Below are 20,042 nucleotides of genomic sequence, written 5' to 3' on the forward strand. Positions count from 1 at the left end.
AGCTTTACATTATCAATTGTCCTTCTGTCAGGTTCCCCTCAAGGAATGATTCTGAGACCCCACTTAGGCTCCTTAGCAACAATTTGAGGGTAATAGCTTCAGATTCTGCCAAAATTCTACACACGGCTGTTGTAACAACTTCAGCACAGGATCATGGCTACCCGACAGCCTGCAGGCAGCTCATCTTCCCAGGCACTTGCTTTACAAATTTATTTCTCCAAATTCAGCCCAAAGCAGTGACTGACTGTCTGCCCGAATTGGCTCCTGACCTTGGGAAGTGCATTCTGCTCAGATAGCACCCTTCCTACTTGGGATCCATGTTGATTAGTGTGAGTTGCTACTGGAAGGCACAGCACACTGGCTCCTGGTAAATCCTGCTCAGAGGAGCCCATAAGCATCAGAACAGATGGCAGCTTCTTTGGTGGAAGCCAGAAGTTGTTGGCTTATGTTTAAAAGATTGAGAATAAACTGCTGCTAATCTTCCAAGGTTAGAGTCATATGCCATATGATGGGATGTTCAGAGGCTGAGAGTCTTTGTGGACTGAAACTGTAGGGAGAACAAACTAGATTTTATCCTCTGGCTTCCCATCTGAATTGGGAGGTAAACAGTTACTAAATGGAAAGAAGATTGATTTGCTACAGTTAGATATAATGTTCTCTCTCTCTCTCTCTCTCTCTCTCTCTCTCTCTCTCTCTCTCTCTATATATATATATATATATATATATATATATATATATATATATATATGTCTGCCTCTGTCTATCTGTATCTACCTGTCTGCCTGTCTCTCCCTTTCAACACACACACACACACACACACAAATGGCTTGTTCATCCTCACTCTTGACACGTGAACAAATTCTACAAAGCTCCCACCTGTCCTGGTCTGCCCAGTTCCTTAGGTTTCTCAAAGATAAACTTTAACTCTTGTGTTTTGTTTGTTTTCCCAGCCAAATTCAACAGTAAATCTCTCCCGGCCTTTCTTTCTGAGCATTTATCTAGAAAGCATGAAATGATTAATTTCTTCTCTGCCTTTTCTACAGTGGAAACCTCCCAGCGCCCCTTCCCCCAACATCTACAGCCTAAGAATGTCCTTTGGGGACTTGAAGTCAACCACCAAGAGGGATGTCCCCCTCCCACTTCCTGCAGCAGAGGAGGCCCCCCCCGCTTTAAATAAGATCCAATTAGCAAATGCAGGTGTCCTAATTACATTGAACACCCCCTCCACGTGCTTTCCTATTTTTGTTTTGTACACCCCAGCATGTGAATGCCTCCTGCCTTGGATTCCATGGAATTGAACCTGGTTTATACTGAAAATCCATCTTTTTCTACTGCAGCTGTCTAGATAAAATTGGTTTCCCCCTCCTCCTATTTTTATAAGTGCTTCTGGCAACTGAAACATAGTAGGAAGTCAAATAAAAATAAAAATAAACTCAGTGGTATTTTTGGAGGTTTTCATAATGCTTTGTCTGGGCATTTTTCTTAACCTACAGGCTTTTTGTTTATACATTACGGTTTCTGATTTTGTGGCTTTAGGGGATTTCTGTGCATACCAATGTGTGTCTCACCATGACTATATGTATTTCTTGTGCCTCTTCCTTGGCTCTTTGTTTTTCTGTTTGTTTGCTTTGTCCTATTTTTGTCCTTATTTGCTTGTCTTTATTTTATCTCATTTTATTATTATTTCTTATTTTTTTTTAAAGATCCTTGTTTGTTTTCAAATGAGAAAGAGCAGGAAAGAATGTGGATTTTGGTGGATGGGGAGATAGGGCGAATGTGGGAGGCATTGAGGGAAGGGCAGCCATAGTTAGGATACGTTGAATGAAAACTCTTATTTCCAAAACCAAGAACACAACAACGACAAAAATAAAGGAACAGAACCTACTATTTTGCAGTAAAACAAAACAAAGCAGAAAACCTTGCTGAACTTAGACTTACTGAAAGAAATAGCCTGACTTCCTTCTTTGAAATATTGCAAGACTCAATGTTGTTCAGCAAACAGCAGAGTGAAGAAATGGCTTCAGAGGCCTTGACAGTAAATGTTTTCAGGGTCTGTCCCTGTCAGAAAGCCTTCCGAGCCTGTGGTTCTTCTCTGGTTCTTAATCTGCTGAATGAAATGAGGGCATCTCCTCTTATCTGCTCCATGAAGCTTAGAGACAGACTCTTACCCTTCCAGGTGGTGGAGGCTGCTTTCCCTTTAAGACAGTGCTAACAGACCTGAGAGAGATCAGGATTAAGAGTCCTGCTTCAGGGAACCTGAGTTCCACTCCCAGCATCCACATAGGGTGCTCACATGGGCTGTAACTGTAACTTCCAGGATATGACACCTCTGGTTTCCTAGGACAACTGTATTCACATATACAGACACCTACGTAGACATAATTAAAAATAATATAAGTAAACTGAAAAAGAGAGAGTGTTAACACACCTTTAAAGTCCTTTTGATTTGGCTTAAACTCTTCGAGAAGGCTCAGCAAACTCCAGACATGGTCCCAGGGTCTCTCTGACTTGCCATTTTAGGTGACCTAGCCAGTACTTGGCTTGCTATAACACTGAACAGAGCACTCCCAGAGGCATTAATGTCTGCCATCTCTCCCTAATCAACATGTGTTTTATAAGCCTGCCCAGAATTGTGTTCGTCATCTCTCAATTATTAAGCATTTGTTAATGACATTAAACTGAGCATGCTCAGGAATGTATGCCTTAACCTTAAAGATGCTCACAAACTTGCCTGCCCTCCACACGGTTGCCTATATGAATGTGTCTTGTCTATCTGAATAAATGGAAATAACCTGATAAACAACATCTATGCTCTTTTTCCTTGCTACAAGTCATGAATTGAATCTCTGTTCTTTGATGTTCTGATTGTGTTTGTTGACTTCAAACCCATTAAGAGGCCACCCCAAATGACTGGTGACATCATAGACTCTAGAGGGGGACCTGCTGGTGCTGTTTCACTAAGCTGTCATGTTGTCAAAATGTCTTCTAAATATTTATGTCAATATGCTTAGATTTCTACTGTTCTCAGTCTTGTGAAGAGAACCACATCATTGCAGTGGCTAATGCAGAGACACAGAACTGTTCAAAGTGCAGAAAGTAAGTGGCCACTGAGTCCTTAGCTGCAGGGGCATAATAAACTTCCTCCATCCAAGGCTTAGAGAACATCAGAGAAGAAAGGAAAGGAGGAATGGAAGAGCTGAATGAGAAGGAGGAGGAGGAGGAGGAGGAGGAGGAGGAGGAGGAGGAGGAGGAGGAGGAGAGCTGTGAAATTTTGTCCTCTGTGCAAGACATGTCTGCTGTAACCTTAGCTCGTAATGGGAGATCAAGCCAGTAGAGACGACATCACGGGTGAGGGAGGGACTCCTGAGGCCCCACCCACCATCAGAGGCTCTACTCTAGTCATTAATGGCTGCTGGGGGAGAGAGAGTAATTTTTCTTTGGTGACGGAGCTTCAGTAGGTTGTCCATTTCCCAGGAGATGGCCCCATGTCATATGACCAGTACTCAGCTCACTGGACTCTGTGGGCTGTTGTTAATATCAAAAGAGGACATGAAGTAAGTAAGGAAACTGACAGATTGGTCCCAAAGAAAATTAAAAGGAGCTGGTGTACATTGTGTGTGTGTGTGTGTGTGTGTGTGTGTGTGTGTGTGCAAATTTCATAGAATAAATATAAAATATAATTAATAATAATAATAATAATAATAATAATAATAATAATAATAATAATGGGAAGGCCCATTGCGCTCCATTGCTTTTCCAGAGGGATTCCTTGGGGGGGCACTTCCAGCTGTGGAATTCTGAGATTTTTGTGGGAAACAAGGTTCCTAATACTGGGATGAGTCATCACCTACTTTGTGTTCTCAGGACACACCCATAGTTGTCTCCATGTTGGTTTCATAGTTGATACTGGTTCAGTATTGTATACAGGATGCATTTTCCACTATGGTGCTTTCTCTCTCCCCTCCCACTATGGGCTAAATTCTAAGTCTTTCTTGGCCTTGGAGTATTTTGATTAATTAACTCATCAGCCTTTTGTCAACTCCACGTTTGCAGTTAGCTAGCTTCATTTGGCTTCTCAACTTCCCAGAATGAATACTCTGGGAATTTTTTAATTCTATAGTTAAATTTACTTCTTAGAATTCTATAGTTAAATTTGATTCTACAATTAAACTGATAACACCATCATTTAAAGTTTGTTTATATAGTGTTCTGCTTGCTCTTTATAGATCACTAATCAAATACTTCATTATAGGAAAGAACATGGCTGGCCTGGAGCGGTTGCTCAGTGGTTGGAGCACAGGCTGCTCACAGTGTCTTTAACTCCAGTTCCTTGAGACCTGGTGTCTCTTCTCACCTCTGAAGGCATTGCACAAATGCGGTGCACATGCATACATTTAGGCACACATACACATTAAATAACAAACAAGCGTGGCTTATCGTGGCCTGTTAACAGTTAACTCTGGATTAAAGAATTCCTTCTGCGAATGAGGGGAGCCTTGAGAGGTAAAGGAAAGAGTCCATGTCTAGGAAAAGACAAACTTGGAAGATTCTTAAAGGCCCCTCCCCAGAAGTTAAAGAAGGAGTGAACTGCAGAGAAAGGGGGGTGGGTGTCTCAGACTGTCCTGAGCTGTCTGAAAACAATGAAGAGAACTCCAGGGTTGCAGCTGTCAGGTGTTGTCACTTGTGTTGGGGTGCACTCCCTGGTGATGCAGCTGTGTTGGAGCCATCTCTGCTCCTGTAAGTAACCCCTCACCCATACTCCTGTTAGTAACCTCAATGAAAACATATTGGCTTCCCAAATTGGACATTGGTGCAAGTATTACTTTGATTTGTTGTAGGTTCCTTTTTTGGGGTGGGTGGCTGTGTCTTCCCATGAAAAGTCTGTCATACAACATATGGACAGACTGCAGAATGTGTGTCATGCCCCAGTTACTTCAGGGAAGAGACGGGAAGAAAGTTTCTGTGGTTACTGGCTATCATATAGTGAAATCTCTGGTCTAGACACATGGATCAGAATATCCATATATTGTAACATATGCTACCTGCCAATTACATCAGACCCAGATGTTACTCTTTGAACACATCAATGTCCTTGTCTCTGTGACCCACAGAGATGTTTGACTCTAGGTGAGTTAAGTTACACACTGTGCTTCAAGTTTTCATATGTAATAGGAAAAACAAGCTACTGAGTCAGGTGATTCCTGAACTGATATGCGGAATTGCCCGTGTCTGGCCCACAACTGAAGCCCAATTACTATCAGCTCACTCCCAACTTTCTCTGCTGCAGAAAAGCAGATATGCCATTGATTGGGGATAGATTCCAAGGCTAAAGGCGCACGACTGTATTAAATGTTAATGACATTTATTATAATAATGTGTTTTCTTGTTTCTGGAAAAATTGTATGACAGTAATGTATTAACTATGAGCAATTTAGAGCAAAGGAAACATGAGTTCTTCCTTTGCTCATTCTTAACTATAGCCATTTGGCATCTAATTCTCAGAATTGCTGCAAGAAAAGATATGGGGACAATGGCAGAACTACCAGATCTGTCATTTATGGTCCTTTCCCATAATGCAGTTTGAGAGGAATAAGACATGAGGACAGTAGAGATGAGGAGTGATCGGAAGGGTTTCCATGCCTCCACTTTCATCTGCCAAGTCTCTTGGGTGTTCCCTGGCATATAAGGTCTTTTAAAAACTCAGAAAGTGGGCTGGCAGGATGCCCAGCCTCCCAGTCTGCTTTTCCCAAGACTGACAACCTGAGTTTGACCCCCAGATGAAAGAAGAGAATCAACTTTAGCAGCTTGTCTTCTGAGTCCCAAATACATATCATGGCACATGACACTCCTCCCCTACATAAAACAAATAAAGGTAAACATATTAAATCTAAGTAGTTTCAGGCTTCATATTTTTTCACATAGGTTTTTAATATTACATTTCTGAAAAATACCTTTGACAGCATTAAAAATGCCTTCTAAAATTTAAACCAAAGACTCAGATAATTGAACTCTTGATACCAAATATTATAATTATATAGATTTATTTCATATTAGTTATTGATTTTTCATTTCCGTTCCTGGGATTCAGTTATCATAATTCACCTTGAGTTGAGCTTAAAGTAGAGAAAGTGTTGATTTAAAAAAAATGTACCATGATGTATAAATTGCTCAGTTCCATGCCTCCTAATTCCATTTTGGTTAAGGAAAAACTGCAGAAAGTACTTACTTTTATTTTTTTTATGCTTGGGGTTGAACCAGAACCTTACATATGCTGAGCATATGTTTTTACCACCAAGCTACATTTCCAAATCCTATTTTGGGATTTAAATCCATTACTATTCAAAGACATTTGCGATAGTTGACTAGACTGTTTTGCATGTCATTCACTTCATATCAGTAGGCCGTTAATTCAGAATATGGGGCTACTATGATAATAATGAAGAAAATGGTGATGCATGGGTATTGTTTTAAATTAAGGTGACAGCCATTTAATTGTTCCTGATAGATCTCTTCAAGATGAGCAGGTGGTGGTGATGATGATGGTGATGATGGAAGTGACAATCACTATGATGGAGATGATGGTGACAGTGGTGGTGGTGATGGTGACAGTGGTGGTGATGATGATGGTGGTGATGATGGAAGTGACGATCACTGTGATGGAGATGATGGTGACAGTGGTGGTGGTGATGGTGACAGTGGTGGTGATGATGGTGACAGTGGTGGTGATGATGGTGGTGGTGATGATGGAAGTGACGATCACTGTGATGGAGATGATGGTGACAGTGGTGGTGGTGATGGTGACAGTGGTGGTGATGATGGTGATGATGGAAGTGACAATCACTATGATGGAGATGATGGTGACAGTGGTGGTGGTGATGGTGACAGTGGTGGTGCTGATGGTGATGATGGAAGTGACAATCACTATGATGGAGATGATGGTGACAGTGGTGGTGGTGATGGTGACAGTGGTGGTGATGATGATGGTGGTGATGATGGAAGTGACGATCACTGTGATGGAGATGATGGTGACAATGATGGTGATGTTTATCTTAGGGTTTCTGCTGTTGTGATAAAACACCATTTCCTGTACTAACATGAGGAGGGAAGGGTTTATTTCCACCTATACTCCCAGGTAACAGTCCACCACTGAAGGATGTCAGAGCAAGAGCTCCAGGTAGGAACCTAGAGGCAGGAACTTAAGCAGAAGGCATGAAGGGATGTTGCTGACTGGGTTGTTTAACCTAAGTTGTTATACCATATAGGTAATGCTGCTTCCGGGAAGCTGGACCCACATCAATCATTCATCAAGGAAATGCCTCACAGGCTTGCCTACAGGTGGATCTTTATGGATGCATTTTCTCAGTTGCGGGGCCCTCTTCCCAAATGACACTATTGTGTGTCGAACTGACATAAAACTAGCAAGAAAAATGCCGATGATGATGGTGGTGGTGATGGTGATGATAGTTATAACAATGATGGTGATGGCTGTGGTGATGGTGATGATGATAATGGTTATGATGAAGATGGGATATGGTGGCAAAGCATGGAAGGTGACAATGAAGGAAGAAGGTCCAAGTGTAGCCTTTGAATGTTTACAACTCCCTCTCTCTCTCTCTCTCTCTCTCTCTCTCTCTCTCTCTCTCTCTCTATATATATATATATATATATATATATATATATATATATATATATATATGTATGTATGTATATATATTCCCTACTAGGATATTTACCACTTTCAAAGACCGTGTCTCTTCTAGTAGACAAACACCACATATCCTCTCACAAGTCTGTTTCCACAGGACAAACACTGCAAACCTTCACACAAGTCTGTTTCACATCCCACACTTGAGATCAAAACAAGAACATATTTGCATCCACTACAGCCAAGTGATTGACTGTGTAACTCTTGTCTTGTGTCAGTCTAGATAGAAAAGCAAATGTAACACAGAGGTCTTATTTCTCGAACCATGAACAGTAGGTTAAGCCGCACTAAAACACATTCACAGTCTCATAAACACGAAGTAAGGTCAAACTCTTGAACGATGTGTTTCAACAAACTACCACAGTGATTTCTGCAGGTATTTGATACAGAGCAACAGTGGTTATGCTAATGGGGTAACAATCCCAGATTGTCAACGACTTAAACTATCCAGAGTTTATTTCTTTACTGGTCCTTTCACGGCAGTGATGGTCTGTCACTCAGGAACTGAAGTTGATAAAGCAACCACGTGGAATGTTGGTTGTGGTCATGACAGAGAACAACAGAATAAGAAGAATTATCCCCTTGCTTCGACCTGTCTTTTCTGATCATTGATAAGACATAAGAGACTGGTAAGAACCTCTTCATATACCTACCATGTCACGTCACAATGGAGGAAGTGTGTTCTGTAAACATGGCATTGAGCCAGTTGATTCTTCTGAGGACATCACAAGGTGTACTCACAGAAATTACGGCAGCTGCAACATCATTAGGCAATATAGCACTGTGAGCTCACCATCCTAGTGTGATCCATCCTTAAGCAAAGCATTGCTGATTTCTAAGCACCTGCTGGTTAACCATTTCAGTTACCTGTCTTCTTCCAACAATAGCTCTTGGTTCACAGGTTTGGTTTCCAGATATCAACAGTTTTCTCACTATTTCCTTCAACACAAAGTGAGCCTCATCCAGAAAGTGAATAAAGATTCTTCACTGGTTAATGCTTGGGCTTGTTCCTTGAATCTGTGTGATACCAGATGCTAACACTCGATTTCTGTTGAGTTTAAATAGATGATGGTGTTCACTTCCCTTACGATGTTATTTTAATGCCATACTTTAATTGTAATGAACAGATATTTGCTGGCATTATGGAAACAGTAATCTTAGCAGCAATGAAATCGTCATTAGGCTGTACTTGCTAGGAATTTTCATGAAAGGGTATTGGGGAGTTGAAGTGAAGGTCATCAAAGGTTTACTGGATGGCTCACCAGGAATAAAGGATGATGGCCACCAATGGGCAGTTGTAGACAGATGCAGGAGCTCTTTTTGCATTTTACTAAATGTTGCATTTTTCCTCCTGTTAGAAAATAAGCTGTTATTCCTTGGACCTTACAGACACTGTGTCACAGTAATTCACAGGTATTCAGGAAAAAAAAGGTATACTCAAGTCACCTCAGGGGCAGTGGTGGCCTTTCTATACCTTTGCAAGGCACGAAGTCTTTTCAGTATCTGTTAACAGATTCGGATGTGGGAACACACTGGAGTTTTCTTTTCTTTTTATTAATTTATTCTTGGTACATCTCAATGGTTATCCCATCCCTTGTATCCTCCCATTCTTCCCTCCCTCCCATTTTCCCCTTATTCCCCTCCCCTATGACTGTTCCTGAGGGGGATTTCCTCCCGCTGTATATGCTCATAGGGTATCAGGTCTCTTCTTGGTAACCTGCTATCCTTCCTCTGAGTGCCCCCAGGTCTCCCCCTCCAGGGGACATGGTCAAATGTGAGGCACCATAGTACGTGAGAAAGTCATATCCCACTCTCCACTCAACTGTGGAGAATGTGGATTTTTCTTTGTGACATTTCACAACTTAAGAATGTCAGAATGCCCAGGTCAGCCCACCCTGTCCTGAGTCATGGAGTAGACATGTCATGTTCTGTAGAGACAACTTATCTTCATGTTATCTGAACAATCAGGTATCTCCATCCTTGAAAATATTGTAGTCATATACTTTGGAGATACCACCTCCTGGGCACGTAAAGATCTTCTTAAATAATTATTAATTATCTAGCCAAGATACCACAAGTACTTTATGTTTACTTGTCTGTCTGTCTATCTATCTGTCTGTCTATCTGTCTATTTATTTATATATCTATCTTCACCATCACCTATCATCTATCTATACATCTTTGTTTCTCTCAGTCTCTTTTCTTTTCCATATTTATTTCATGTGTGTGTGTGTGTGTGTGAGTGTGTCTGTGTGTGTGTGTAGATCTTCCTTAGATGTCTTTCTCTGTTGACTTCAATCTTATTGTGAGAGATTAGAGAGGAGAGTCTCTCACTGAACATGTAGCTCACTGATTGGCTACTTTCATTTCCTAATAAACCCCCACAGATCTCCACCCATCTCCCTGAAATATTTTTTATCATTTTAATTGTGTGCGCATGTGCATGCACATGCATCTAAGTATGTATCCATGAATGCATGCACCTACAAAGATCAACCACCTGAGGTAGGTGCTGGAAATCAAACTTTGATCCTTGGGAAGGCAAGTACCCTTAACTGCTCAGCCATCTCTCTAACCCAGACACACACAGCCTACACAGAGTGCTGAAGATTAGATTTCATTCACATGTTACTGCTGCAAGCACTGTACCCAGAGAGTCATCTCCCCAGCGCTTCACCATGTTGTTTACACTTAGCATCACCTGCTTTATGGATTCATTGCCAGTTTTAACTCCTACTTTGTCTTTTAAATTGATAGATAAAATTGCATCTATTTCTCATATATATGATGATATTGAAACTTAACAACGGCCCAAATGCATATACATGGGAAATAATCATGTCGATTAATTTCCACAGAAGCCGTGGGAAATAATGTGAGCTACAATTTGGGTCCATGTTTTTTCTAAGGATGGAAGAATTTCACTGACATGAAATATTAAATGGTCCTGCCTCATATTTTAAAAGCTCCTTCCTGGATCATTTATCTTTTAATTCTTCCAGTTGCATCAAGGAGAAAAATCTCATTTGTTGCCAGAATATTTTTATAATTCATTCAACATTAGTTAATCTCTAGTTTTTAATTTTAACAAGAAAAAAATTAGTAATTGATGAGAAAAATCTAGAATCTTTAATATTGCTGGGCTCGCTGTGGTGTTACATGGCTACGTTTAGTGTTGGGAAAGAGGAGTAGGTATTTCATTAACCCCAAATGATAATTTTCTCTTAAATTACACTTTGTATTTAAGAAGTACATTAAACACATGACTGATCCAATTACTTAATAGTGGGGAAATTGGAGGAAAGTTAATTAAGTTCGAGAATCATAATATGTAAGCTATTCTATCTGAAGAAGAGTCAAAACAATGAAAGAAGGGAAGTGGATGAAAGATTTTTCTTTAAGTATTCATCTAATTACAGCTTATCCTTCTTCAAGAATCAGAGTGTCGTAGTTTAAACAAGGGGGGGGGGGAGGAATGGGAGGATACAAGGGATGGGATAAACATTGAGATGTAACAAGAATAAATTAATTAAAAAAAAAATAAATACAGTGTAAAAAAAAAAAAAAAAAAAAAAAAAAAAAGAATTGTGCCCTATAGGCACATGTAACTGAAAAGTCTCCAGCAGGTGGCGCTGTTTGAAGATGTTATGGAATCTTTAGGAGGTGGAGCCTCCCTGGAGGAAGTAGGTCACTAGGGGTATGCTTTGAAGTTTCATAATTGGACCCCACTTCCTGTTCATCCTCGGTTTCCTGATTCCTGATGCAATGTGATCAGCTGGCCTTCAGCTCCTGCCTACCATGACACTCCTATCTGAAGCCACGCCTTCTCCACCATGATGGAGTGATACTGCACCATTTCTTTTTTTTAATTGCTTTGGTCAGAGTCTTTTATCACAGGAATAGGACAGGTAAAAAATAGATAGAACTTGCCTGTTTGAGAATTGGCCATGAGCATTGGGAGGTGTGCCAGTTATTGGCTGAGAATGTCACACTTGGCAGAAAACACAGCTACGTAGCCTGATGAATATATGAGGCAGTTGGATTCTGGAGAGATGGCTCAGGTTAAGAGCATTGGCTGCTTCTCAGAATATCTGAGTTTAATACCCAGTACCCACATGGTGGCTCACAACCATCTATAACTCAAATTCTATGAGATCTTATGTCCTCTTCTGGCATCCAAAGGCTCCACATTTATGTGACACACAGCTATAGGTAGACAAAGCACTCATACACACATAAAATGAAGTAAATATAAAATAATTTTAAAAAGAAAGCACAAAGATGAGCTGATCTAATATTAGCATAAAAGTCTCTGTCAGAACACCTAAGTTCAAATTTTTTCCTCAAGCATTTTTGCCTTTGTTTTGTGTTTTGTCTTTATGTGGAAGTTGTGTTTCTCCTAATTTGTGGTTTGTCATCAAGATGGAAATAAATGACAGATGTAAAGAGCTCTCTCTGGCCTTGTTCTACCTAAATATTTTAACAAATGAAAGATAATATCCTTTTAGAAGTTACATGTATTGACTGGTCCTGGATACATCGTTTTTTTCAAATCCATAATGATTATAGGTGGGTAGATGGATGGGTAACTACACGGGAGAATGGATGGATGTAGATACGTATGAATGATGGATGAGTGGACAAACATAAAACGCAGGCAGAGATATGGATTTTTTAAATGTATATGTTTAGGTAAGTGATACCTGCTAAGTTGCTAGAAGGAGGAAATTGATTGATGTATGGCACGCTTGGCATGTTATCAGTGATCAGTAAGCAGCAGACACTGTGATATTCCAAAATCAGCAAATAAGTTTCATTTGAAAGCACTTTCCCTCTCTGTCTAATGTCTTAACTTGCTGAAGAGCTTCGGTGTGTGATGAATGAACTACCAGAGGGACACTTAATAGTATTGTCCTCAAATCACACACCCTTTCTTCCCTGACTGCAGACATGGGGCCTGAGGAGGTCACATGGGTTGCCAGACACAGAGCTAAACCACGGAGCCTCTTCTGAAGAATAGCTGAAGTGGGTCTACAATGTCTGGAGCAACAAGCTGTGGTTATTATGCGTCTTACAATTACAACACATTAATGATATTACTATCTGCTCAACTGATTGTTGTTGTTGTGTGTGTGTGTGTACACACCCTGTACCTGTGAAGGTCAGAAGAGGGTGCTGGGTATCCTGTAGCATCACTGTCCACCTTGTTACCTTGAGAACCTAGATCTAGAATGACAAGCACCAAGCCTCAGTGATGCTCCCATCTCTGCAAACACAGTGCTGGGGCACAGCTGTACAAATGGCCTTTCATAGCCTTCGCTTACCAGGAAACTGGGACAGAGGGGAGGACATCCTATTGGGACTCTAGATGAGAGAAGCATGGGAGAATAGCAAAGTAGAAGGATCCAGAGGGTCCTAGAAACCTACAAGTAGAACATTATGATAGGCAGATTTGGGCCCCAGGGGTCCCGCTCAAACTAAGGCACCAGCCAAGGACAATACAGGCGGTAAACTTTAAACCCCTACCCAGATCTAGCCAATGGGCAGAACATTCTCCACAGTTGAGTGGAGAGTGGGGTATGACTTTCACACATACTCTGGTGCCTCACATTTGACCATGTCCCCTGGAGGGGGAGACCTGGTGGCACTCAGAGGAAGGATAGCAGGTTACCAAGAAGAGATTTGATACCCTATGAGCATATACAGGGGGGAGAAATCCCCCTCAGGAACAGTCATAGGGGAGGGGAATAAGGGGAAAATGGGAGGGAGGGAAGAATGGGAGGATACAAGGGATGGGATAACCACTGAGATGTAAAAAGAATAAATGAATAAAAATAAAAATAAAAAAACCCAAATGGCCTTTCATGAAGGTGATCAGGATTCAAACTCAGCCGTCACGCTTGCATGGCAAGTGCACTTACCCACTGAGCCATCTCCCCAGACTCAAGAAAGCATTCTGTTTTCCCCTCATGTACCATCACAATTCATGGATCTTTAAAGGTTTCTTTTTTTGTCAAATGTTTCCTGGTATCTTGAGTGATTTATCCTTTTCTTAATACTGCCGGAATGAAATATTCCCACTGTATTAAAAACAAAACAAAACAAAAACTTCAGGACAGGCTTAGGAACTCAGATTTGGTGTATTTATTTTGTTGTTGTTGCAATGAAACACTGACAAAAACCAACTTGAAGGGCAAAGTGTTTATTTCAGCTTACAGCTCATGGTTTATCTAGAAAGGAAATCAGATCAGAATTAGAGGCAGGAACTCAAGCAGAGTCTCCAGAGTGTTCCCTCCCTACAAATAAAACCAACTCCTATCTAATGTGTCCGCCATCCTTGCCTGTACTCAATATAAAGAGCTACAAGTGTGAGCTGCATTGACATCTGCGGACATAGGGGTGAGGCTCTTATGGCCCAACTACAAATTCTGACACCATAGATAAAGTGGCTTCACTACAGATACTCCTTAGCCTGGAGACCAGGAACAGATGCTGGTCAACCCTGAGAGGTAGGCTTCAGTTCTTAGATAGGTGGCAGGAAGTATTGACAGATGTCAATCATCTCCCATGAGCATTAGCAGGCATCCCACCATCTCATTGCTACAAACCTCCTTCCACACTTACTAGGTATTCACTGGCCTCCAGAGTGAAAACCTCTCCCTGACTTTGTATGTGATTTGTGGATCCATCTTCCCCAAGGGTATATGATTCATATAAGGAATATACAGCTACGGAACTCATCCCTTCAGTACTGGGGCTAAGTGGCTGTCTAGTCCTAATACACCAGTATGGGGATTCCTCCGTGAGGAGATGGCTCAGTGGTTAAGATACTGGCCTCACAGAGAATGTGGCTTTCATTTCCAGCACCCACATACATGGTAAGGGAGGAGAGACAGACAGAGTCATTGTTTACATAGAATTATCAGGCTGAGACACATTAACTAAAAGTTGAATGCAGCATGGTGTGTAAGCACTTAGCCTTCAGCCTAGGGCAGACCCAGATGCAGGGGCCCTGCTATTCAAAACCAAACTTGTACTAACTCTCTTGGCCAAGAAAGAGAATTTAGGAGAATATTTGAAAGCTAGTGGCGATGGCTAAATCTTGGTTGTCAACTTGATACAACCTGGAGTCACCAGGGAAGAAGAACTGCCTCCATCCGATTGGCCTGTGGTTGTGTCTATCAGGTATTGTCTTGACTGATAGTTGGTGTAAGGAGGACCATCCCACTGTGGGTGGTACCATCCGTAGGCTGGTAGGCTTCGGCTGTAAAAGGAAGACAGCTAAATGTGAGTCTGGGAGCAAGCCAGGAAGTAGAATTCCTCCAGGATCCCTGCTTCGAGCTCCTGCCTTAGGTCCTCTTGATGACAGTCTGTGATGGGGACAAGTAAACCAAAGTAGCCCTTTTATTCCCAAGTCACACTGCAGAAAGCAAACTAGGACACTGGTGTAAAATAGTTTCTTGCTTTCTGTAACACAGCGTCTGAATAGAAACCTCATAGATATCTACTGGATTCATTACCGGCTGGAAAATATGCACCAGAGGCTAAATTGCATGATTAGTAGATTTACTGCTGAGAAAATTCTCTAAATACAGCACATTAGCCATTTGCAGCTGCCTTTTTGAAATCATATCCTCAGCTCTAGAGATAGTGAGACCCCAAAAAGATCGTCGACTCTCTAGCCCCACCCCTGGAAATAGAAACACATGCTAAACATACATGCCACAAACTATTAGCTTTGAAAATCTCCTCCTGGGCTTTAGTTGAAATTTTAGGGGGAGGGGGCTGGCCTTTGGCTTGTCTCTGAAGGTCCGGCTAGCTGTACTTCAGTGTCCAGTGGCTTCTCTGCAAAGATCCTAGAAAACTGCCGTGCAACTGACAAAAATGAAAGGTGATGGAATATCAGCCACATTGGGGTAGAAACGATTCTCCCTGACCCATGGAGGAAGCAGGATGGGCAGTATTCTGAAGTAGACACAGAGGTAGCTCTGAGTATTTATGGGTGGAACACAATTTAAGATGTATAGTTGAGGGGCTTAGAGAGTGAAAAGGTCCTCCTCCAAGACTGATGAGCCTAGTTGGATCCCTGGACCTCACAGGTTAGAAGGAGAGAACCAATCAAAACAAGTTGTTCTCTGACCTCCCACCCATCCCCACACTGTGGCATGTGCATGCTCCACCACATGAATGAATGAATGAATGGATAAATGAATGAATGTTTTATAGTTGAGCAACCAAAAGTAAGAGTTGAAATTAAGGGTGGGGTCTGCTTTCATATTGCTTTACAGGATGATGCACACATGAAATGAATGAATGAATGTTTTATAGTTGAGCAACCAAAAGTAAGAGTTGAAATTAAGGGTGGGGTCTGCTTTCATATTGCTTTACAGGATGATGCACACATGAATGTGCGCTGGGTCACTCTGCAGGGATGGGTACATTACCTGCCCACTTTAATCATGACTCACAGCATGATAAAGGTGATGATTTCATTGCATTTATGGGCAGCAACTTGGATCTTTGGATAAGAACACTTGCCTTGAAAGCGTGAGGTCCCGAGTTTAAATCCCTACTAACCCTGTAAATGGTTGGGCATGAGAGCGTACAGGCCCATAATCCCAGTGCTGGAGTCAGGGAGGCAAAGGCAGGAGGATCCCTGAAACTCAATTCATGAGCTACAGGTTGAATGACAGTGTCTCAAAGGAATACGGCAGTGAGTGACAGAGTAGGACAATAGGTCTTTTCCTCTAGCCTCTGCTTATATACGCATGGGTGCACCCACCCCTGCCCTCCTCCACTCACAAATAATGATATTGCATTTATTTCCCATCTGCCCAGTCCTGTGTATCCCTTTGCATTGCTCGGTTTATTTTTAACACGAGGCATGTGTGTTTGTGTGTAGGTGTATTCTGTGTTTGTGCTAGGGACTGGATCCAGGACTTAACATTCCAGTCAAGGGCTTTCGACTGAGCAATTCTCTTGAGTCCCATTATGAGTCCTTCTTGGCCAGGCAGTGGTGGCATAGTCCTTTAATCCCAGCACTTGGGAGGCAGAGGCAGGGGGAGCTCTATGAATTCAAGACCAGCCTGGTCTACAGAGTGAGTTCCAGGACAGCCAGGGCTACACAGAGACTAATAAACACAGAGTTTCCCCCTCTTAATTATACATAAATATTATTTTATTTCTTCCTGCATAGAAATAACTACAGTTACATGCATATCACCAGATTTTTTTCCTTGACTCAGATAATACACAAGGTTGCCCTGTGCTTTTAATCACGTGACATTTCCATGATGCAGGTACATACAGCTGTTCCTATTCCCCCTTGTGGAAAATGGAAGCTCAGGAAAGTTATGTCACCTGACAAAAAACACAGCACCACATGTCAAGGACTTTGAGCTTGAGTCTCCTGTAGACCAAAGGCTCACACACATCTCTAGGACTCGCTGTCTCACACCCCTGAGAACGGTTCCGACAAGGACCAGGGCTGGGCTTTTAGAATGACTTCCCAAAGACAGTGCCCACTAGTGATTAAGTGACATAGCTCATGTCAGAATTCAACTTTAAAAGAAATCAGTAACCCAGAGAGAAATTCTTACTCACTTTCCCAACTTTTTGAACTCATATTTTTAAAATACAGTTGTTTTTTTTTTTTAAAATGACAAGTGGCCAATTCCTGCATTTTTAATATTGCCACTGTGCCTTCAATCTTTTGACTGAATTGCCTGATAATAATTTACATATCATTATGAATAATTACTTGCGACTTTGGCTGGTGAAGCTCAGCTTGGGAATTGTGTCATTTCCCACAAATAACTGGTTCGATAAGCAAAACTGCATACATCGATCTAAGGTTAAGTAAATATTTGATAAGATTGACTGCACACACAATTCAGGAAACAGAAACCTGGAGTCAAAAGTGGCCAGAGCTGTTGTATTGAACTTGTTTGTTTCATCATAAATTAAGACTGGAAACAGCAGCTGTCATTAAGAACCCACCTGGTTACCAGCTGTCCTTCCTATGAGAATATACAGGGGGAGGTAATCCCCCTCAGGAACAGTCATAGGGGAGGGGAATAATGGGAAAAGGGGGGGGGGGAGGAATGGGAGGATACAAGGGATGGGATAAACATTGAGATGTAACAAGAATAAATTAATAAAAAAAAAAAAAAAAAGAACCCACCTGGTTAGAGTACTTGGTGATGCATAGTCTAATTTTTCCCTTTCTCTTCTTCTGGTACCATTACTTGTAATAGAGGAAAATAGTACATCTGTGGCTAAAAACCAAATTCATTTAATTTGGTCATATCAGAGAAATGGAAAAATAGCCCAGGCATCTGTTTATATGCTTGAGAAGGAGAGAATATAAAACTATGCATTAATATATAATTCGGTCTTTTCCTTCAGTTCAATAATATGGTCAATTAAGGTTAAATTTGAGACAGGTAGGAGACAGAGGCTTTGGGGTGGAGTGTAGATTGGAGAGAGCCTGGGGGCAGGCGGAGGGCATGGGGTTTGTCTCAGGGGTTAGTGGAGGATGGTTCTAGTTTGCAGAAGCAGAGAATAAGGTTGATGGTCTGTGATTCTCATGCTGTGCCTTGTCTGTGAGTTATGAGGAGAGACTCAAGAGCAGAGAGAAACCCACAGAGAGAGCGTCAGGGAACACACAGAACACCGGGGAGGAGGCGCCTAACACTTTGTGGTCATTGAGCCTTTTTATTTTCCTATCACGGTTTCTACTCACGGATTCCTCTCTTTCACATCTTTCCTTTTGCTGTCTTTGTAAAATCACATTCACTTTGTGTGTGTGTGTGTATGTGTGTGTGTGTGTGTGTGTGTGAACACATACATGTGCATATAGAAGGCTAGAATCAACATTAGTGTCAACTTCCCCATCTTATTTTCCTTAATTCTTTGCAGCCCCAGGGCTGAGATTGCAGATGTGCCACACCATGCTCAGGTTTTATGTAGGTGCTGAGATCCAAACTCAGGTCCTCATGCTTGCAGAGCAGGCACATTACCCACTGAACCATCTCCCCGGACCCAAGCTTTCGAATTCAGAAGGCTCTTCACATGTTCTGGGTAGCAGGTTTCTATGAAACACGTCATTTGTGAATAGTTTCTACCAAGCCGCAATTTGTGCTTTTGTACTTCTTTTACACTCCATCTCAGGGCTTAGGTTTTTCGTCTTAATGGAGTCAAGTTGTCTCCTTTCACAATCTTAGCCTTTGGTGAGGTACCTGCAATATTCTTGCTTTACAAAGAAGAGTCTAATTTCTAATGCCATTTATTAAAATGAGTGTCTCATCCACATTACTTGCGTTTTCACTTGTGTTAGGAACCGAAAGGCAACTGAGCGTACCTGAGTGGGCACCTGTCTGGCCTCTGCTATGTCCTACTGGCCGATGTGTCTGTTCCCTCGGTGACATCATCCTGTGTTGATGGCTGCCATTTTTCATACTTTTTGATATTGGGCAACATATGTCATCCAACTTGAAGTTTTCTGCATTGCATTTCCACATATGACTTTTTTGAATCGGTTTCCAGGATCTACAATGTGTTTTTTCTTCTTTTGCTGGGAATTTGATTGAGAATATATATTATCTACAAGACCCCTCCCCTGGGGAAAAATTGTAGCCTCTCAATTGTGAGTGTCCACTCCAATGTACAGGGAATATTCCTTCATTTAAAAAAAAATCATGGATCTAAAAAACAAAGCCAATGTACTAGTTGTCCACATATCATTCCTTTATGCTGTTTTAGATTCAAACCTAAGTGTTTTATTCTGAGAACTCTGCACTCAATACCATTATTTTGCCTCCTTGCTCCAATTTGCCTACCTTTTGCCTATGTCTATGAGCTTGACTTTACAAGGATTTAACATCTCTTCTCTTACTTTGCTATATATTTAGCAACCCAAAGCATATGCTTAATTATTTGGGGTTTTATACACAATCAAATCCTCTGTGATTACATTTTTATGCCTCCCCTTCCGAGAGGGACACATCTTACTTTTATCTTTCGATGTGATGTTAGTTAGATAAGGGTCTTAAGAAAGGCTCTCTTTTAGCACACACACACACACACACACACACACACACACACACACACACACACACACACACATATATATATACATCCCAACCACAGTTTCCCTTCCCTCCTCTCTTCCTAGTCCCTCAGTACCTCCCCCACCTCCTCTGCACCCCCACACCTCTTCTATTTCTTTCAGAAAAGGGCAGGCCTCCCATAGATATCAACCAGCTATGGCATATTAATTTGCAATGAGACTAGGCACCTCCTCTCCTACTGAGGCTAGAGGAGCTAACTCCTAAGG

This window comes from Acomys russatus, chromosome 19, assembly GCF_903995435.1.
Source record: "Acomys russatus chromosome 19, mAcoRus1.1, whole genome shotgun sequence".
NCBI classification, from domain to species: domain Eukaryota; kingdom Metazoa; phylum Chordata; class Mammalia; order Rodentia; family Muridae; genus Acomys; species Acomys russatus.